This window comes from Diadema antillarum, unplaced genomic scaffold, assembly GCF_040938485.1.
Source record: "Diadema antillarum isolate AM-2024a unplaced genomic scaffold, OU_Dant_1.0 seq00000566_RagTag, whole genome shotgun sequence".
In the NCBI taxonomy this organism is placed as follows: Eukaryota; Metazoa; Echinodermata; class Echinoidea; order Diadematoida; family Diadematidae; genus Diadema; species Diadema antillarum.
In genome coordinates this window covers 234,807-255,236 of record NW_027271505.1, presented here as the reverse complement: position 1 = coordinate 255,236, position 20,430 = coordinate 234,807, and positions in this window count along the sequence as shown.

Genomic DNA, 20,430 nt, shown 5'->3' with positions numbered 1-20,430 from the left:
GTTTTGAGCATGACCAAAACTTTTTCCGTATGAGTCGCGGGGATTGCCAGCAGAGGTCAACGCAGAACACCAGTAGGAGGTCCTTAGCGGTAGCATCTCGCAGGCAACTCCCATGCAGGTACTTGCCTGATGCGACCAACATAATGACATTCTGTGGGACTACTGCCATTCCTTAAAGGGACACAGTCCTCACGAAATTTAAAAAAATATGTTGTTGTTGGTACCTCCAATGAACTACTTTCACCAAAAACAAACTTTAAAATCACCAAATAAGCTCGTACATTTTGGTTGAAAAAGTGTGACTCTGCATGGTGAATATGCTAATGAGCAAGTCTTGGCGGAGAGTCATACGTCGTCGATGCACAACTCTTCCCAGCCGTGTTCTGCTCGTTATCCGTACGCTCCCTAGTTTACCCGGATGCATGAAGACGTCGGTGGCTACTCCGACTCGTATTTGACATTGTTTCTACGTTGTGTGTGTGTGTGTGTGTTTGTGTGTGTGTGTATGTATTGTGTATTATATTCGCACGTGTGGACGGTACAGGGTTTGCCCTTCGCACTTTTCCAGTCTCAAGCGCAGCTGCAGCCCTACCTGTCGCGCTCATGCATGTTCTATAGTACGTACAGAGTGTACATATTTGTAGGTAGAAACGATTCTACACAGGCCTGCTAGTACACTACAGGGGCGACCGCATTCAGCGTCGTCTGGTCAGGCTATCTTACATCAGTAGTTTTGCTCGAATCGTGCAGAAAATTTCCCAGGAAAATCCTTTTTTCCGTCCCAGACCAACAAAAGTATCGTGAAAGGTGAGCTGTATGGCTGGGAAATATCGGTACAACGATGCCGAACATAAGAAACTTAGGGCCTACAAAATCTCGAAATCGTGTTGTGACCTACCTGTGCGTGGACAATTTGTGAAGCGATGTTTTTACGTGGACCGGCAGGCTGTGGCCCTCGGTTATAAACCGAGAAAACTCCTGAAACCAGATGCAATCCTGACCATTTGCTCACATGAGTTATAAAACACAGAAACACCTCGAGCATCGACTTCGAAGAGAACCGAGGGAAAAAAGCGTAGAGAGGTAAGGAAAGTGGCTAGCTATGTTTAATTTACCGAGGGCCTGCAGCCGGGGTTGGACTGCAGTACAGTGCCACTGAGCTAGCTGCTGCCAGTGCCGACTGGACATGCACGGCAAAGTGGAGCGAAATCATCCCTACGACCCCCTGTGTTTACCCTTCACGTCATATTTTTTTTTTCGAGGAAAGGCGATTATCTGACTACTTACAGAAATATTGAGATACAAACAATATTTTCTTTGAAGAATTCGACTCTCTCATGCACAGGTTATCTTCGGTTTGAATGCCAAAATCGACTGGACGGAGTCGAGTGTAGCCTACTGTGTATGTATACATTGGTATGGTAAGGATTTGCGCGCGAGAGTGGTTTCTACGCTAAGAAGTATGCAACACGGACGGAAGCTAGAAAACGACCGTGCCTATTTGATGTCAAGTTCATGGTATATTTGGTTTAAAAATACATATAAATTTATGTTTACAATATTAATTTTTCGTAAATTATATATATCTAAGCTTGAAATATTTTGTTTAAAATTATAAAACCACAAACTTTCACATTATATGATAAAATTGCAACTTATCATTTGAACACTTAAATTGGTTTTTAGAGGCACGGCTGTCAACTTGGTGAGTAGGGCATGCACTACGTAGCATCTTTTTGCCGGCTCTTTCACGATCGCTTGCAGGAATTATTTTTCAAAAATCGCGTACGGAGACAATTTTTGATGTCCAAGCGTATAAATTGGTGAAAGTTTATATTTTTTACTCTTCTTAATTATCAGTACAGTGAAAATCTCAGGACTGCTTCCCTTTAAGAGGAATTGCTTAAGTTGTCAGCCCCTTAGGGGCAGCACCTAGCAGGCAAATCCAACGCAAGTACTTCGCAGTACCCATTAGTCTCTCGTAACAGAAATCGGATCGGTTTCAAAGCTCTCACGTAAAGTCTGACGGAATACCCGCAACTACAACCTAATTAGAACGCGTCCAGCAAGTAGGACACATGCAGAACTGGCCCAAATCCTTGTTCGCCCTCAGAGATTGTCCGGTATGCCAGAAAATCCCCACACGCAACAACCCCGCGTATAGCTTGCCCGGAAAGGTGTGACAGGGCCTAAACATGGTTGCGGGTAAAAAGGATTTGCGTGCGCACCTCCGGGCGACTACGGGTGAGATACGTCCCACGTACTGTTATGTGCGGGTCATCTGCGGGGACCTCAGGGTAATAAAAATTGTTCTTCGCAAGTCGCACGCAATGCTTTCCGGGAAAGGTGTGACACGGCCTTTGGAGTGAAGACTTCTTCTAGACGATGCAAAATAATTTTCTGTGGATCATAAACATGGAGACTGACTCTTGCATGAGCCCATTTGCTTCCACCAACGACAAGATGATAAGTCTATTCGTTGTACCTGGCTAGAAGATGAAGCCATATATTGATGATGTTATATATTTATGATGTGTATATATATATATATATATATATATATATATATAATATATACATTATATGTATATATATACATATTATATATATACATATATATATATATATATATATATATATATATATATATATATAATATGTATATATATACATAGATATAAAACTTTGAGCAAAGAAAATGGGTTCCCATTGACCGGTGTTCTACCTACTGAGCTGTAGAAAGCCCTCGTACAGTGCTTGTCCCATAATCCTTGATTCTCAATGCTTGTGTGCTCAGAAGCTAGTGAACTAGAGTTTTCTACAGCTGCAATCGGTATAGAGGACCGGTCTAGCAATCCGGAGGCCTCCAGTCTCGGGTTTGAATCCCGATGAAAACACATTTTAAACTTTTCGCTATTTTATCCTTCGTTTCTGGTCACTTTTCCTTTTGTTTGTTTTCTTTATATAGCCTACCTTAACCTAAGATATCTTTATTCACAACAGAATAGCCGTTGATGATACTGGTACGTGCTAAGCACTTTTCCTCTGCAACAGAACGATGCAATGCACCTCGATTTTATGGATGGACTTTTTCATACATCGTTATGATTTGAAATCAAGGCAATACAAAATAATGAGCGTATTAAGATTCTAATCGCTTTGAAGACGCGATTCATGTTATCTTATTGTCACTTTGTGACAAATATTATGACAGATATATTATACATTAAATTTAAGAAAAAGGACCAGTAGTGATGATTGAATGACGTATACATGTATTTTCATTTGAAAATCAGTAGGATACTCTATTGTATGAAATCCTGCCTATTCTGTGATATTGACCTCATGTTGGTCTTTAAGACACAAAGTCCCATTTGTGTTTTCCCTCGCTATTTACCAATCATTCAGTATATTTGCCTGAAGTCCATTGTATGAGAAGAATAAGGATCTGGGTTTTTCCTTCAGGTTTTGAATGATAGTCACGGATTTTGGACTTTGGTATGTTTGAAACACGGGGCCTATATCCAGCTCATGACGCTTGTTGGACTTTCTGGTATTCGGTCGACAACCATGGCTGAAACTCACGAAAACGTCTATAAGGTGTGTCTTTTGGGAGTAAGTAGAACACGGCTTTATAAAAAGTATTTCTCATAACATATAAAGATCGCACGGAAAAGGATATGTCTGATGAAATTAGGTTCTTATCACTATCATTGTTAGCATTTTATCATTGCGGCTATTGTTGTCCCTCCTGGTCATTTAGAGCTTTGACGATATTGGTCATTGGTTTGTTTTTTAGCTGTTTACCGAGTGTAATGTAAAGGTTTCAGATTCATGAAATTATTGCTGCATAGTCTGTTTTATTTATCCGCTTGCCACTCGTTTTTATGTTTTCGCCTTTGTGTTAAATCTAGTTGATTACCCTTTGCATTCATTTCTTCATTTTGTTTTTCCAGTCTGCATCGAATGACATGCCTTAGTATTACAGTTCTACCAAAGGCATTTCAACAAAGTTTTAAGTAACTAAACTTTTAAGATCAGATCGCGCTTCTTCTGTTTCTTCTTTTCTTATTTTGTTTTTACTCCAAGCCTTACAACACGAATGACAGTAAGCATACACACCTTGATGATGTTATCTCTGTCCCGATTTATTTCTAGTCAGAGCTTTGTTTTTCTGTTTCTTGTCCACTTTTTTGTCCACTCGTCCTCTTCTTTTCTTCTTAGGGGTACTATGTGGGGAAAAGAAGTTTAGTAAATCGATTCATCTCGGGAACTTTTCACAAAGCAGTCCCACCCACTATTAGGTGAGGGTATTCATCAAACGTTTGCTCTTTGTGTTCGTGAATTTTGTTGTTTTTGTTGTTGTTTCTTTTTGCGTGGGTGTCTGTACAGCAATGTCATCATATCATTAACTCAAAATCATAACAATCGTGCGATTACCAAACGATGGTTTTGATAGTGATAATAATATTGTACTGGTGGTGGCCTTTTAAGTTTTAAAACTATTCTCAGAACAAGCAGCATTATAACCAATTCCACATGTCATACATAACGGTTTAAATGGCACCATTGTACTGACATTCAACAATTATACGTGTGTATTGACTGAAATACGATAATGCCATAGATTTCCGTGTATATTCAGGGATGGGAGATTTAGAGAAAGAAAGAGAAGAGAAGAAAGAGAGGGAGAGACGTAGAGAGAGCGCGCAGGGATGGGGAGAGAGCGCAGTTTGGTATGGGGACCAAATTAATGGGAAACTGTCGAAAAATAAAGAAAAATGATCGATTAGTAGGCTACTAGGTGCTACAAAAAAAAACATTTCCCAATTTTGATCCTTAATATTTCAAAAACTACCTATCAGATAATACTGACATTGAAATGAGCAATAGCTGAATAGTGTACAATTTTGTGGAGGTAATTTCAAAATGACGGCATAATTCAGTTTCATTAAATCAAACAGTTCATTTCGGGTTTCAGATTTTGCTCCATTGTCAACCCTCTGTACAAACTTTAACTTGCATAGAAATCAATTGATGTGTATGGGAGTGTGTGGTTGGAGCATAGACAATGGTCCTGGACAAAGCCCAAGATTTGAATGCTCCATTATTCATTCATGATAAATTCCACTTTCAAAGCTAATCTTTATTCATTTTGAAATATGGTGTATGCAAGCACGTGGAAACATGGGGTTGCTTTTTTCATGTGCATACAGTTAACCTTTTGCTAGGAATTCAGACTAGTGTCCAGGCAATTCATCATGAATAATTAATACAACATTCATGTGCCTTGGAGCAGAGCTCTGAACAGGTGGTATCCAGGTCCGTTGTTCAGTTTCATCATCAGTCCCTGTGTAAAGTTCAGGTTTTGTACAGAGGATTAAAATTTGACCAACTTCTGGAACCTAACTTTGAAATTAATCATGGATTTCACGAAACTGATCTAAATTTTAAACTATTCAGTTATTATTCATATCAATAACAGTTTTATCTGACATATATAGTTTTCGAGCTATTGAGTATCAAAAGTGGGAAATGTTTTTTGTAACACCTACTATATACCTTGTAACCTGCGAGCGGAAGGCTATAATCATGTTCGAATCCTTATACGCACGTCAAATGAGTATCTGCGCTGTCTGAATATGCGTACGTATATTTTCATCTTTGGTTGTTACTCGTCTTGCTCACAGACCAATTATTCAACTCTCAAATATCAAAATGACATATTTTGCTGCTACAGTTACCATGTCGGATGCAAGTCTCCGTGGACGGACGCAAGATTTAAAAAATTGTTCTTTATTGCAACCGATTGACAAATTACCCTTCATCGACGTCATTTAAATCCTGAAAAACAACTCAACACAAGAATTTCATCAATTTCAAAGAATTTCTGTTGCCAACAATAATGCAATGATGTTACTGTCAATACCACTGTTGCCTAATTCAAGGCTGATTTCCTCTAAGGAAGGAAACTTGAGCAAAGATTGATGAAACAAAAATAGAAATTACTCGACTGGTCGTGTTTGGGCAATAATCCGACATCAATTTAAAAGGAACTATAGACCATTATAATTTGGACATCAGAATTCATCAAAATAATATATATGATTATGTACATATATATATATATATTTAAAGGTTTATTTATTCGAATCATAACTCGTAGCTAAGGGGTTAAATTGCGTATGACATTAAAAATACTATGTAGAGTAAATTCAAACCTTATGAGACAGTTACAAAATGGAGCATAATAATACACGATAAAAATAAGTGAGAAAATGTCGCAATTGTACAAATCAATAGGTTAAGCAATATCCAACATAAAGATACATGATAAAGACACATTACACACTATTGAGACCTGAAAAAGTTACTCTGGCGACTGGTTTGTCTACGCTATATCTCACCATTTCCCCAATAAAACTGCGAAACATTTTATTTTCAGAGAACAATTGCAGAATACAGATGAAAAAATAACGTATCTGGAAATAATTATGAGTCCACAACCCCAAAATATATCATATTTATATATTTCTTAATCAAATTTCATTCAAATGTCCAGATTATCTCATAAAGTAACCTAAAACGGAAAATAAAATGTGAAAAAATATGTCTTCTCGTTAGTTATAGTTTGCTTGGCGAATTTATTTCAGTTACTATTAAGATCAACCTCAGTTTAAACTGATACCTGGTATCGACCCTCGATCACCGAACGTCTTGCATCAATGGCGTAAATTTCCGCGCCACTTAATTCTACCTATTTTTATAGTCTGAAATGACTTGAGGACATGTTTGGAAGGTATGCATGTACTGATCGAAAAATACATAACACTGAACCATTGTTCTGTTATGTATAAGTATATGAAGTGAGTATACACAACAAGGTCACAGATCAGAGTGCTTAAGCTGACGGAGCTATATGCACAGACATACTTAGGATCATAAAGAGAATTCTCAATCTGTAATCGAAGTCGTGAAACAGAAGTGTCTGATGGCGTTGTGAATCCCGTGACCACGTCATTGATATTGCCATAACCGTGCGAGAACGAACGAAAAGAGAATTCTTCGGCATTCTGTTATATCCATGCGATAAATCCCGATCAAATCTAATCGTATATATTTATCACTAACTTTGTCTTTTATATTGGCGACAGCGTGTAATTCGTTCCAGGCCACAAATTTAGTTTAGAGTGAAGACTTCTTCTAGACCATGCGAAATAAGACTTCGTCCCTACGATGGATCATGGAAACTGACTCTTGTTTGAGTTTATTTGCTGTCACCAACAAGAGGATAAGTCTATTCGTTGCGGAGTGGAGAAATTTCATATTAAAATGATAACGGCAGGAAATACAAGACACAGTATTTGGAAGACCTGGTAGCTGGCTAGAAGATAAGCTATACATTGTTGACATAATACATATTGGAAACTTTGAGCTAAGATTTAGGGTTGTCATTGGGATTCGAACCCGAGACCAACTGATTGCTAGACCGGTGCTCTATGAGGACCGACTGAAATTTAGAAAGCCCTAGTACAGTGTTTTCTACAACTGCAATAGGTATACATGGTATAGAGGACCGGTCTAGCAATCCGGAGGTCTCGGGTTCGAATCCGGATGGAAACACATCTTCTTTGCTAAAAGTTTCCGCTACTTTATCTTTCGTATCTGGTCAGTTTTCCTTTAATGTTTTTTTTTTTTTCATTATGTAGCCTAGGTATACCTTAACGTAAGATATCTTTATTTTCAACAGCATATTAGCCGTTAATAATACCGGTACTTACTTTGCACTTTACCTCTGAAAAAAAAACATGGATGCAGTGCACCTTTATTTTATGAATCGATATTTTTCCTTATTTTTCTTCTTCCATATATAGTGTGTCCTTCAGGGTCTGAAGATTAATCACACTGCAGAGTGGTGCGCGCACATCGATCAAACTGTGAGCACATGTGGACTCTCGGTGCATTATGTACAGTGAGGTGCAGTTAAAAATTCATTGTAGGAATAATTCTCTCAGTTTAACTTCCCGTAATGCCTTTTGGAAGGCATAAAGTGATGGGTAGTCAGCTGGATCCTCCTTGAGTGCATTCTATTACCTGCTTGCACGTGGGAAGAAGGAGGAAGCCAGAACCTGGGAAGTACAGACTGGAGTCCAGAAACGGCATGTGTGGCCCCTGGTGACTGAAGACAATGGTGTAAGATGGTTGTCCCATCAATCAGGTCAACCAGGTCAAAGCTGATTCTGCATGTACAGCATTGCCAAACGGATCTGTTGACGCCCGCGTTGAAATGTGGACCACTCAAGTTTCCTCAGCATCGGAAACACTCGTTCTTTGGTTGTAGTTTCCAGTCATATACCTGGCACTGTTTCGTTGTTTTTGTTCAATCCTGGCTTACCTGGAATCTACAGGCAGTCAACATACAATAGCATGACTGACAATACCCACTGGAGAACAAAAGAAGTTCCACATTAGGTTGCATTTTACCACTATACAGGATTTAGTAAGCCTCCTGTTTGTGACAGAAACACTGCACTGCAGCAGAGACAAGACTTGGGATTTAATAGTCAAACACTCTGACATCTTGAGGCTGAATACAGGGTTAATGAATTTCCTCTAAGATTACTCTCTAAAAACGACTCCCAGCTGTAATATCCAACTGGAAAACAAGGTATAAGCTATATAAAAGCTATAGATAAGGTTAAGATATTTGGGTTGTCAATATGTGACCCCAAAACTGTGAAATTTGCAGGAGAAACCCAGGAGCATGTCCAGCTGACAAATGCGCACGCACCACTGATAAATCGTTATGAGTTGATATCAAGGCAATCAAAAATAATGAGCAAATTAAGATTCCAATCACTTTGCCGACATAATTCACGTTATTTTATTGTTGCTTTGTGACAAATATTATGATAATACATTAATTCAAATAACAGATCAGTAATGATGATAAAATACCGTATATTTGTCACGATTGAACATCATGAGGATTCTTCTATTGTAAGAAATCCTTCCTTCCTAGTATTGACCTCATGGTAGTTTTTAAAACACAGAGTCCCATTTGTGTTTCCACTCGTTGTTTGCCGGTTATTCAGTATATTTGCCTGGAGCCCCTCGCATCACAAAGGACAAAGTATATAGGAAGAATAAAAATCTGGTTTTTCCCTTCAAGCTTCGAACAACAGTTAAGAATTTTGGACTCTGGTACGTTTGAAACACTGAGCCTATATCCAGATCACGACACTTGTGGGACTTTCTGGTATTCGGCCGACAACCATGGCTGAAGCTAATGAAAATGTCTATGAAGTGTGTCTTTTGGGAGTAAGTATAGAGCAAGGCTTTCTTTTCGAATCATTTATTGATGTTTACTTTATTTGAATAGACTCACTTCATCTCTCCCGAAAAAAGGAAATGTCTGGAGAAGTAACGTATACGTATTTATGATTATCATTGTTACAATTTTGTCATTGTTGTATAACTTAGGCTCTATATATACTGTATATAAGATATATCATATACAAGTACTACTGATATTTTTTTTGTGTGTGTTTTGCCTCTCCTTGTATAAAATTAGATGATTTTATTTCTTATTGTTCTGTTCTTAATTGTGTAAAGAGTGTAACAGAAAGTTTTCACATTATTGCTGGATAATCTGCTTAATTTGTGCGCTTGCCCTTTTTCCTCTCTCCTTGCATTAAAACATCGTTAATATATATATATATATATATATATATATATATATATATACATGTATATATATATATATATGTGTGTGTGTGTGTGTATGTGTGTGTGCTTATATACATAAACTATCAGTCTGTGCCTTTTTTAAATCAATGTTTGCGTTCCAGTAAAGGTTTTTCAACAAAATTTTCATGATTTAAGGACTCTCAAAATCTCTGATATATACGCATATGGCAAATTGCAATATTTATAAATAAATACACTTATAATCACCTCCACTGCAATGTTGAAGATAAATTAAGCTCAATATCCAGCATACACCAATATCCTACCTGTCATGCAACTGATAATCATTTGAAAACTCCCCAACTCATTAAAGCACAAAAATCCATAAGACAATATGGACCTGGCGCTCGTTTCATGAAACTTGTCATCAGTGACAACTGCCATATTTCTATGACAAATTTGCTCTCAGTCAATCAGATGCAAGGATTTTAGTAGCCTTTCACATCTATGACAACTTGTCACTGATGACAAGTTTTATGAAACGGGCCCCTGATGTTTGGAACCATTGTCTAAGGATTTTAGACGGAGTGCTTCTCTTAAAAATTTTCGATCATCTTACAAAAGAACCTCCCAAAACAAAACACTTTTTAAAACGAAATATGCCCTTTTATTCGAATAATTATCCCATTTGTTATTCACTGTACATGGCAGTTGTATCTTCACTGTTGTTGCTAATTTAATTATTCAAGCTCGAATGCTCAATATATAGAATTCCCAGGTAACAATTTACTTTTTGAATACGATGATTATCAGAAGACCGCTCCAACCCTTCAAACACTGTTATTAATCCCTTTCCCCCCTTCTCTCTACTTTAGGTATCCCATTCTTTGTTCTTCGTATTTGTCTTGCTGCATGCATATGTTTAACCTATTCCATCCACAGCACATGTAAAATTTCAGGTTGAAGTGTTTGATTTTGTTTTGTCCTTTGTCCTTCTGTTCCAATGAGAACTCTGATATTTTTCATATATCATGTTATCCGAGGCCGTCATCTCATTCAAGCACATTGCTTATTAATGACGGTCTCCTCCACTTGTGCCTCGATATATTTGATTGTTCATACGTACCTGTATGTCAATATATTACGATTAGGATTAGAAGTCTCTATTTTTGTAATTTTCAGTGTGTCTATTTTATGTGTATTTTTGTGTATTTGTACAAGTAGACTGATAAAATTACACTAAAACTGAAGCTGAAAATATGTTAATGTGAAAATGTGTGCTAGTGAAGGTAACCTGTTTCTTGTTTAATTTCTGCCTTGATTTATTTTCATTCTGAGTTCTGTTTTCTGTTTCTTGTCATATTCTGTCCAACTTGTCCTCTCCCATTCATCCTCAGGAAATCTCTGTGGGGAAAACAAGTATAGTAAGACGATTCATCTCTGGAACTTTTCGAGAAAAGTACGAAATAACTATCGGGTGAGACTATTTGTCTAGTTTTTTGTTTGTCTTTGTTTGTCTTTGTGTGTGTGTGTGTGTGCGTGTGTGTAGGAGTTTTGTTTTGTTTTTGTTTTGTTTTCAATAGCGTATGCGTTTCTATAACATTTTTACTATTATTATGATCTTTATAGCAATAATCTTATATCAACAATAATGCGATTATTAAAAAAGGTTTTGATAAAAAATATTATTGTTCTCCGGGTAGCCTCTCGGTTTCAAAAGTGTTCCTTATGGCCTTTAACAAGACACATGAAAATCATTCATGAATTAAAGGCACACGTATTTGAACAAACACAGTAATATCCAAGAAGTCATAATGATACACTTACATCCAGCATGTCTAGTAAAACCCCGTTTACAGTGTAGGGCCGGGCCGAGACGCGGTACTTGGCCCCGCAATTTGGTCCGTTTACAGTGCCGAGCTCGGCCCGGGCTTTTAATTCACACCTTTTTATTTTTAGTCGTAGTGGCGCTCTACTTGTAAAAAAAATGCGCAGGTCGCAATTTGGTACCGCATTTTGCCCAGTTTGCGTTTACAGTGAGAAAAGTCTGGGCTCGGCCGCCGCCGAGCTAGACCCCGTTTACAGTGAGTGAACCCGGCCTTCATTTCACTGTAAACGCACAAAAGGCAAAATACAGTACCAAAATCGGCCGAGCCCGGCCTTGTCTCACTGTGAACGCAACCTTGGCCAAATGCCAGTACCAAATTAAGTCTGGCTTCCAGACCCTCTGCCCATATTTTTTTTTTTTTTTTTTTTTGCTATTCAGGATATTAACGCCCTCAACGTCAAAAACTAGTATAGCTTAAGGTTTTGTTTTGTTTTGTTTTTTCCTGCAAAGGCATTAGTTTTGCCTTCGGCGGAGGCGGCGACTTCGTCGCTGGGGAGTCCACTTTGCAAAGGGTCTGGAAACCAGACTAAGGTAGGCGCCCTCCAAATAACAGTGTTTGCTTACAAGCAGAGCGCCACTACGACAAAATATTGAAAGGTTTGAATTAAAAGTCCGGGCCGAGCCTGGCACTGTAAACGGACAAAATTGCGGGGCCGACTACCGAAACTGAGACCGGGCTCGGCAGCGACGCGGCCGCGGCTCGGACGGCTCTGCACTGTAAACTGGGTCCTACAGAGCTTGCCCACATGCGCGGCCGATTTTGGTACAGCATTTGGCCTTTTGTGTGTTTAAAATGAAGGCCGGGCTCGGCTATAAAAGCAAGGACATCAAGAAAAAGCCTTGGAAAAATCAGCACGTCTTTGTTTATATAATGCATTGCTGCAAAAGAACCGTGAGTTGAGGAGCCTCTTCGAGGTCCACAGTATATTTTTTTCGGTTCTACATGCTAATAAGTTGACTGACTGCAGTCCGACAGTCGAATCGGGGTACATCGGGGCACATCGGGCACTTTTCAGGTCTCTGAACGGGGTAACAGCGTGATAAGATCGTATAGATCGTTCAGAGCGTAGATACAGCGTGCATCGATCGGATAACATCGGCAACATCGCACTGACAGCGTAGCTGCATCGTTCTAAAGCGTACCGGCAGCGGCAGAGATCGTAATGTCTCATTCCCGATCATCGCAGTAAGAGCGTAGCAAGCACTTGGTAGTCGTAACTGCAGCGTACTTAGAGCGTTCTAACATCGTACTGTGTCCACATCGGCTCAGGTTTTACCCGATCCTTCCCGACCTGAGAAAATTGTCAAATCGTAGCGGGAACGGCTTAGTGGAACGGGGGCTTTAAGTAAATCAGGCCTTTACTATAACATGTGCTTTTACAGTCAAACCTGCCTTAGCAGCCACCTGTCTACATAGCGGCCATCTGCAGTATGCGGCCACTGAAAATCTCCCGAGAGAAAATCCTTGTTATGGACCCTGTGTAAAGCGGCCACCTGTCTAAGGCGGCCAGCGGGCACAAATTGTGTTTCACGCGGTAGATTTTACCCTGTCTATAGATTCACATGGAACGGTAGCCGGGCCGATAATTCAGCGTGTTTCTCTGCTTTGTAGCCCTGCTAGTCATTCGTTGGCAACGTTCAGTGATTGCCACCGATGCATTCATCACTCATTTAGTCATACAATGTAACACTAATGCTCTAGTGTATTACAGTGCAACAACGTGATGATAAACATCGCCTTTGTTCGCTGCATGGAACATAGGCGTGCATACCTATACACATACATGTACATGTACGTACTTACAGATGCACACGATGATATGTATACCCGTATAGGCTACATGTACGCAATGCACAGTCGGATAACCTGTCTTTAGCGGCCCCCTGTCTATACCTGCCACCCTTTCCGTCTCCCTTGGGTGGCCGCTGTAGACAGGTTTGACTGTATGTTAAATATCATTATTTTGTCATGTTTGTATAGTCGACGGACCATGCCAATGCCTGTCTTCTTACAGCATATCATCTTAATTTATGCTTTGATAATAGATTATCATGGTCAACTATTGTGTCAAATATTTTTTATAGATCTATGAATACTCCGATTGCATGCTTTTTTTAAAAGAAACAAGATCGATCATATTGTGAATTTAGAATTGCATGATCAGTCGAGCGGTTTGTTTGAAGTCGAACTGACTGATGGGAATCAATAGGTTATTAGTTTAGTACATGTATATATTATACATATGATACGTATAATTTTTCAGGATTTTGGATATGCAAGTTAGTAAATTAAATCAAAACTAATTTGTTATTACAAAAAAAAAATCTTTTAAAAAATGAATCAACATTCACAATTTCAAGATAAATGGAAAATGAACACGTTGACAGTGCCAGATTAAAATATGACTTAAGGAGTACCAACATCATAAATAATATCTTTCAATAAACGTACATTGATTTTATTAAATGCCCCGCGGATTTACTTAACTTGAGCTGTTTAATTACCATATAAGACTGATTATTTCATAATTTCATTATCATCATATTTAGGTTGAGAAATAATGAATATCGGTACCATCTCACCTTCTCGTCATTAAGAAAGTATATGTAAAAGATAATAGATATTGTTCAAACAACGGTTCAATCCTCGTCTTCGCTTTTCATCCTGATCAAGGTTTTTGGTAAAAGTTTTAGAAGTCGTCCTGTCGTCTTTTCTGAAGAAGACGGCCAGGAGGCTTAAACGCCCCTTCTCACTGCACGTATAAAGGTCCTGTTACAGTATTTTTATTTTTTTGCGTAAAACGTGCAATTGCCATCCTGTACTTGTAATATTCAATCATACACGAGCATATACTTCTGGCACGTCACAGAAATCAATAATGGAGTTCACCACGAAGCAAACAAGAAGATTAAAAACGACTATGTTTGTAAAAAAAAATGCAATGATGCTACTGTCAATACAACTATTGTGTAATTCAGGCTGATTTCCTGAAAATGACTTTCATTTTCTCTTTCCAGAGCTGCTTATTCTCTCACAAACGTGTACTACCAGGACACAGCGTATCGTCTGGGAATATGGGACACCGCTGGGCAGGAAATAGTAAGTACAACTAATGCATCGACCTATTCATGTAGAATCAAGCCCTTACTATTGTCACTTTCTTCTCCTTCTCTTTCATCGGAAAAATTCACGGTAAAACCATGGAGCTTGTGGTCTCACCTTCCTGGTGGTAGACAGTCACCAGAATAAAAGATTGGAAATTTCGCCCATTATGATATTCGCAGATTGAGGTTACATGATTCGAGAAAATCGATGGTGCACCGATCTGAAGTTAACGATCATTGTCATCTTTAGTCAGTCCAGGGAGGTGAGAGGAAAGTCTCACCTCCCTGGTCAGTCCCAAACCCCTCCATGCTCTCATGGACGTTAATACTAGGTGTTACAAAAAAACACTTCCCACTTTTGATCTTTTATAATTCAAAAACTATAAATCAGATTACACTAACATTGATATGAGCAATAGCTGAATAGTGTACAATTTTGTTGGAGGTAATTTCAAAATGACAGAATCATTCAGTTTCGTTAAATTCAACATTAATTTTTCAGTTAGGTTTCAGATTTTGCTCTATTTTCAATCCTCTGTACAAAACTTCAACATTGCACATTGGGTTATTGGTGTGTATAGGAGTGTATTGTTAATAACTAGACAATGGTCCTGGACAATGGCAAGGATTTGGATGCTCTATTACATATTTATGAGGAATTCCACTATCACAGCTAGTCTTTATTCATTCTGAAATGCGGTGTATGCAAGCGCATGGAAACATGTGCTCACATCTGTTATGTGCATGCATTTCACCCTGTGTCATGAATTCAGACTGGCAGTGCCCAGGGCAATCACGAATAATTAATAAAGCATTTATGTGCCTTGCAGCAGAGCTCTGAGCAGGTGGTAGCAATGCCCATTGTTTATGGTCCCTGTGTATTTTTGTACAGAGGGTTAAACATTGCTCAAAATCTGGAACCTTCAGCATTGAAATAAATTATTGATTTCATGAAACTAATATAGGCTCTCATATTCAGATTACCTCCAACTAAATTGTACACTTTTCAGCTATTTTTCTTATCAATGACAGTTTTATCTGATATATAGTTTGAACTATTAAGAATCAAAAGTGGGAAATGTTTTTTGTAACGCCTAGTATAGATACACCTAATACCATTGACGGATTCCAGGAATTCCGTTAAGGGGAGGTGCCCTTACAAAATTGAAAGGGGGCCCACGCCCCCACCCCCATTTTTTTTCTATTCAATTTCTGTTGTTTAAACAAAAAAGTAAAGAGGGGGCGCCACGGAATATCTATCACACAAAATCGAAGTGTCGATAAGGTTGGCCTCGAAATAATAATGTTGTAACAACCGATTTGTTATTATGATAATAATAAAAACCGTGATTATCTATCCTTATGACTTATACGAGAAACTATGCGCATCTCAAAGAGCAACGCACTTAATCAACATCGTCTGTTTTTCCATAGATATGCGAACGACAATAATTGCATGATTGTACAGTGTGTGTAATATCGCTCCCTGTCGAACCTAATCTGTAAGTGTCATATTACTTTCCCATCCAGTTTCGTGCAGTCGTTGAGGTAACATACAGGAATACAGACGTCGGGCTTTTAGTTTACAGCATAAACGATAAGGTAAGAAATTACTTTTACAGCATTAAACGGTGATATGTATATACTCAGTGGTAATAAATACATGTGCATTCGTGTAACGTGTATGCATTGACGGCGATTTGCAGGGTGGTGATATTATATTCACCAAATGCAGGTGGTATACGTGTACTTGAGTGAGGAAACGCAGAAACATGCTGGTTATCACCAAATATAATAATTAAGGCATTTGGAATCTTTCCATGCGCCATGTTTGTCCAATTTCGATACCATAGAATTTCTCTCCCAACGAATACTTGTAATTAAACTATAGATTTACATTACTGTGCATGATTGGACGGCAGTGGAAATTAAATCATTCACAGGGTTACTCACAGCTGAACTTACTGCAGTGATACGCTTCGCAGGATACGCCTTTTATCAAGTATTGGAACGCAATAAAATTCACTGGGTTCGTCTTTAGAATAAAAGAATTCCTCGGGAACCATGATTTTTTTTTTTCAGTAGTCGTCTCGACAATATGGCATAGATGTATAGGTCTATAGACAACTCACCTTTTTATTTTCACTATGAATTATTTTGAAGAAATCATTTGATGACGTAGACTACTGGATGAACGAGATAAGGAAGAAAGCTCCGGAAGACATTCTTATCTTTGTCATTGGAAACAAGTCGGACCTAGAATCTGAGCGGGCGGTGAGCCGGAGCACGACCGAGCAGTACGCACAAGAAAACAACGCCGTGTATCTCGAGTCCAGCGCAAAAACAGGAGAGGGTATCTCGGAAATATTCCAGGAAATATGTACGTTCTCATTCGTCTTTCTTTTCAAATGATGCCTGATAATAGTTATTAGTCTCGTGCAATTCGTGAGATTGTAATATTGCGCCATTTTTGTTGTTACAGTGGTTTTGGAATACATGTATAGAATGGTAGGAAAGGAAATTGACTATAAAAGGAGACCTAGATATCAAGTGGCATTCGGCATGTTGATCCATATACAGTGTATTATTATCATTATTTTTAATTCAACTAAAAATCATATAGGCCTAATGGTGCAACGGATATTAACTGAATATAACAAAGCAACCTGAAAGCAATTATGAAGGCCATTGCATTCCAAGTATGTTTTTAGCTCATCAAATCAATATACTAACGATTATCTAATACAGTGGAATAGATATCAGTCAGAATTGAACAAGCAATTTAAACCCACTTGTGATTTAGCACAAAATTCAATATATTCATGTTATTCATGTATGATCCAACCCTCATGAACTAAATGATAACTACTCTGCGTCAAAAGCGATATAGGAATCAGTTCAGACATCACTATTTTGTTGAAATAATAAAATTCTTTGCAACTGATTGGCAAATTGCCATACATCGACGTAAATAAATACTGAATTGATCAGTGTTTTAGTAGTAGCCATGATAAAAAAAAAATCATGGGCGTACATACTCGAGCAGGATTCGAACCTACGACCTCCTGATCACCGGACAGGCGTCATCTCCACTAGACTACCGAGCTTTCGCCCGAAAGCAAGTGTTGGTTCTAATCCTTATAGCATGCAGCGGGTACTGCTTTGTATATATATACACTGCAAAAAGTCCGGTGTTAAATAGTGAACACCGAGCTGGTGTTAAATTTTCGGTGCTCATTTATGGTGTTACATTAACACCTACGGGTGTCATTTCCAAATTTTAAACTGTTTTTTGAAGAGTTTCTTAGTAACTGCACTTCTTGTTGATTTTTAATTCAAACAAGACGATCAAAAATTTTACATTAAAATACTAGATTTTTGAAAAAATGTGAAAATAAATTTACACCAAAGTAACACCAGCTGGTGTGGTCCCTTATTGAAGCTGGACGGGTGTTAAACCATTGATATTAACACCAGCAAATATCAAATCAACACCATGTGGTGTCATTTTTTAATTAACACCAGTACAGTGTCAAAATAACACCAGGTACAGTGTCAAATTAACACCACGAAGTGTCAGGTGAACACTTTTCAACACCATCACAGTGCATTTTTAACACCTGTGGGTGTGGTCCTTTATTGAAGTTTGATCGGTGTTAGATTTAACACCCGTGGTGTTAAATCTAACACCGATGTTTTTACAGTGTATATATATATATATATATATATATATATATGGGCCAGAAGAATTTCATTCTTATCATTTTATATGTTTGGTTTGTTGACATAACCTTCTTTTTCAGTTGTAAAGACCATGATATTTTTTGATATTCCCATAAAAACAATTTCATTTTTATTTAACCTAACCTCAGTTGATTATGCTTCTCTTGGGGTACGCCTATGAGTTCTTGTGATTAAGTGAAATGCTATTGTGTAAAATGTTTTTGATGTTTCGATGTTTTGTGCTATATGAGTGATAAAAAATTTGAGGTATTTATGCTAATTTACAAACAGTTTATATTGGTATATCAAGAGTTTAGTAATTGGTTGCATATTAAAACCGAAATAGTAAACGAAAATATGTAACAGCCAAATATATGACACAAATATACATAAGACACAAACCAAATTATGTATTATACATACCCAAACGTTAAATTAATAAAATTGAATTTCATGGCATGCACAGCACGGCACAGCACAGCACATCACTCACCGCAGCACAGTATTATAGTAAAGAATGCCTGTTGAATATAAATAAACGATAACTATTTGGAATTTTCCTTTGATTTTTGGATCTCACCAACTACGATATTTTGGATTTGATTATTGATTCTATTATGTAGACACGTCCGTTATACAGTTAGGTAAATTGAATTTAAGTTACGAATTTTACCCCGAGCCCTCGATCCATGTCAAGCTGCTGTGTATGGTCGCGGTCTCCTGCTTTTCCATTATTGTAATAGATAAAAATGTATATTTTTTAAATAAAATTTATTTAAATTCCCTTTTTTCTGATATTTGTTTATTGTAACTACATGAAATATTCTGAATGAATAATCTATTATTATTTACATAGTTTATAACTGTTAATGCCACGATTCCCTTCTGAACATTTTTTAAAGGTGATATCATGCTATACGTCTCATACATTGATTACTGTCATGTTCATAGTGTATGTATATAATGTACTTTGAATTGATTTATAAGACAGTATTCTGACTTATACGCCGTGTAATGTTAATTTCTAAATATATGTATTCTTTTGTTATGTGTGATTTTGAAAAAGGCAGAAATACAATCAAACCAAACCAAACCAAACCAAACCAAACCAATTGATGGTTAAAAAGGCCTATCACAACATTATAATGTGACGGTAACAAGAATCAATTTCTCTTTTCACTGATCAATCACCAATCTAATTCTTTTGTAGCCTTTGGAAAGAGAGCTCGCTATACTGTGAGGACACGCACAAAGAGAGCAGTGGACTCGCACACCCAGCGATTACTTTTTGCGAGCCCATTAAAGCAAGCTGACTTTGCAAAAGCTAATTCTTTCGGGACTATCACGTCAAATACCACTGACACTGTCACAATAATGACAGAGTCACGTGAACAAATCTTGGCATTATTTCTCACGTGACAGGTGCAGCACTGGCAAAAACTTCAAAAGAGAGAAACTATAGCTACCTTTCCCGGCGGGAACAACATACTATTCGTCTTGGTTCGTCCGTCAGCAGTCAGCATGGCCAACGAGAAAATACAACTCGTGGTTGTCGATGTCGGAAAAATTAATTAGCACACCGAATCAAGAAGAGAGTTAAACCCAAATGTGTCAATAAAAAGGAAATATCAACACGTGTCGATATTGATATTACGTATTGCGGCATATTTCATCATGTAATAGTATGTATTTACATCCTATTACTTTTATCATAGTGTGGAAGAGAACAATATCTACAGGGTGATAATGGAATTGTAGAAGACTTCACTTGACATTCAATTGATGTTTTGTTTTCTTCTTCCTTTTCTTGTTAAAGTGATCTTGTTCTCATTGTCCAACCTTCTTATATTCAATGTACAATTTATTCAAATCTATTTATTTCACATGCAAAAAAAGAATACACAATTTTAAGGAAATTTTTAGGTACATCTTAATAGATATGTTTTATTAAGATCTGCGAATTTAAAGTATATCATAAAGGAAATCTCAATTTCCAAGCCCCAGGCTTTTGCGTTATTTTCTTT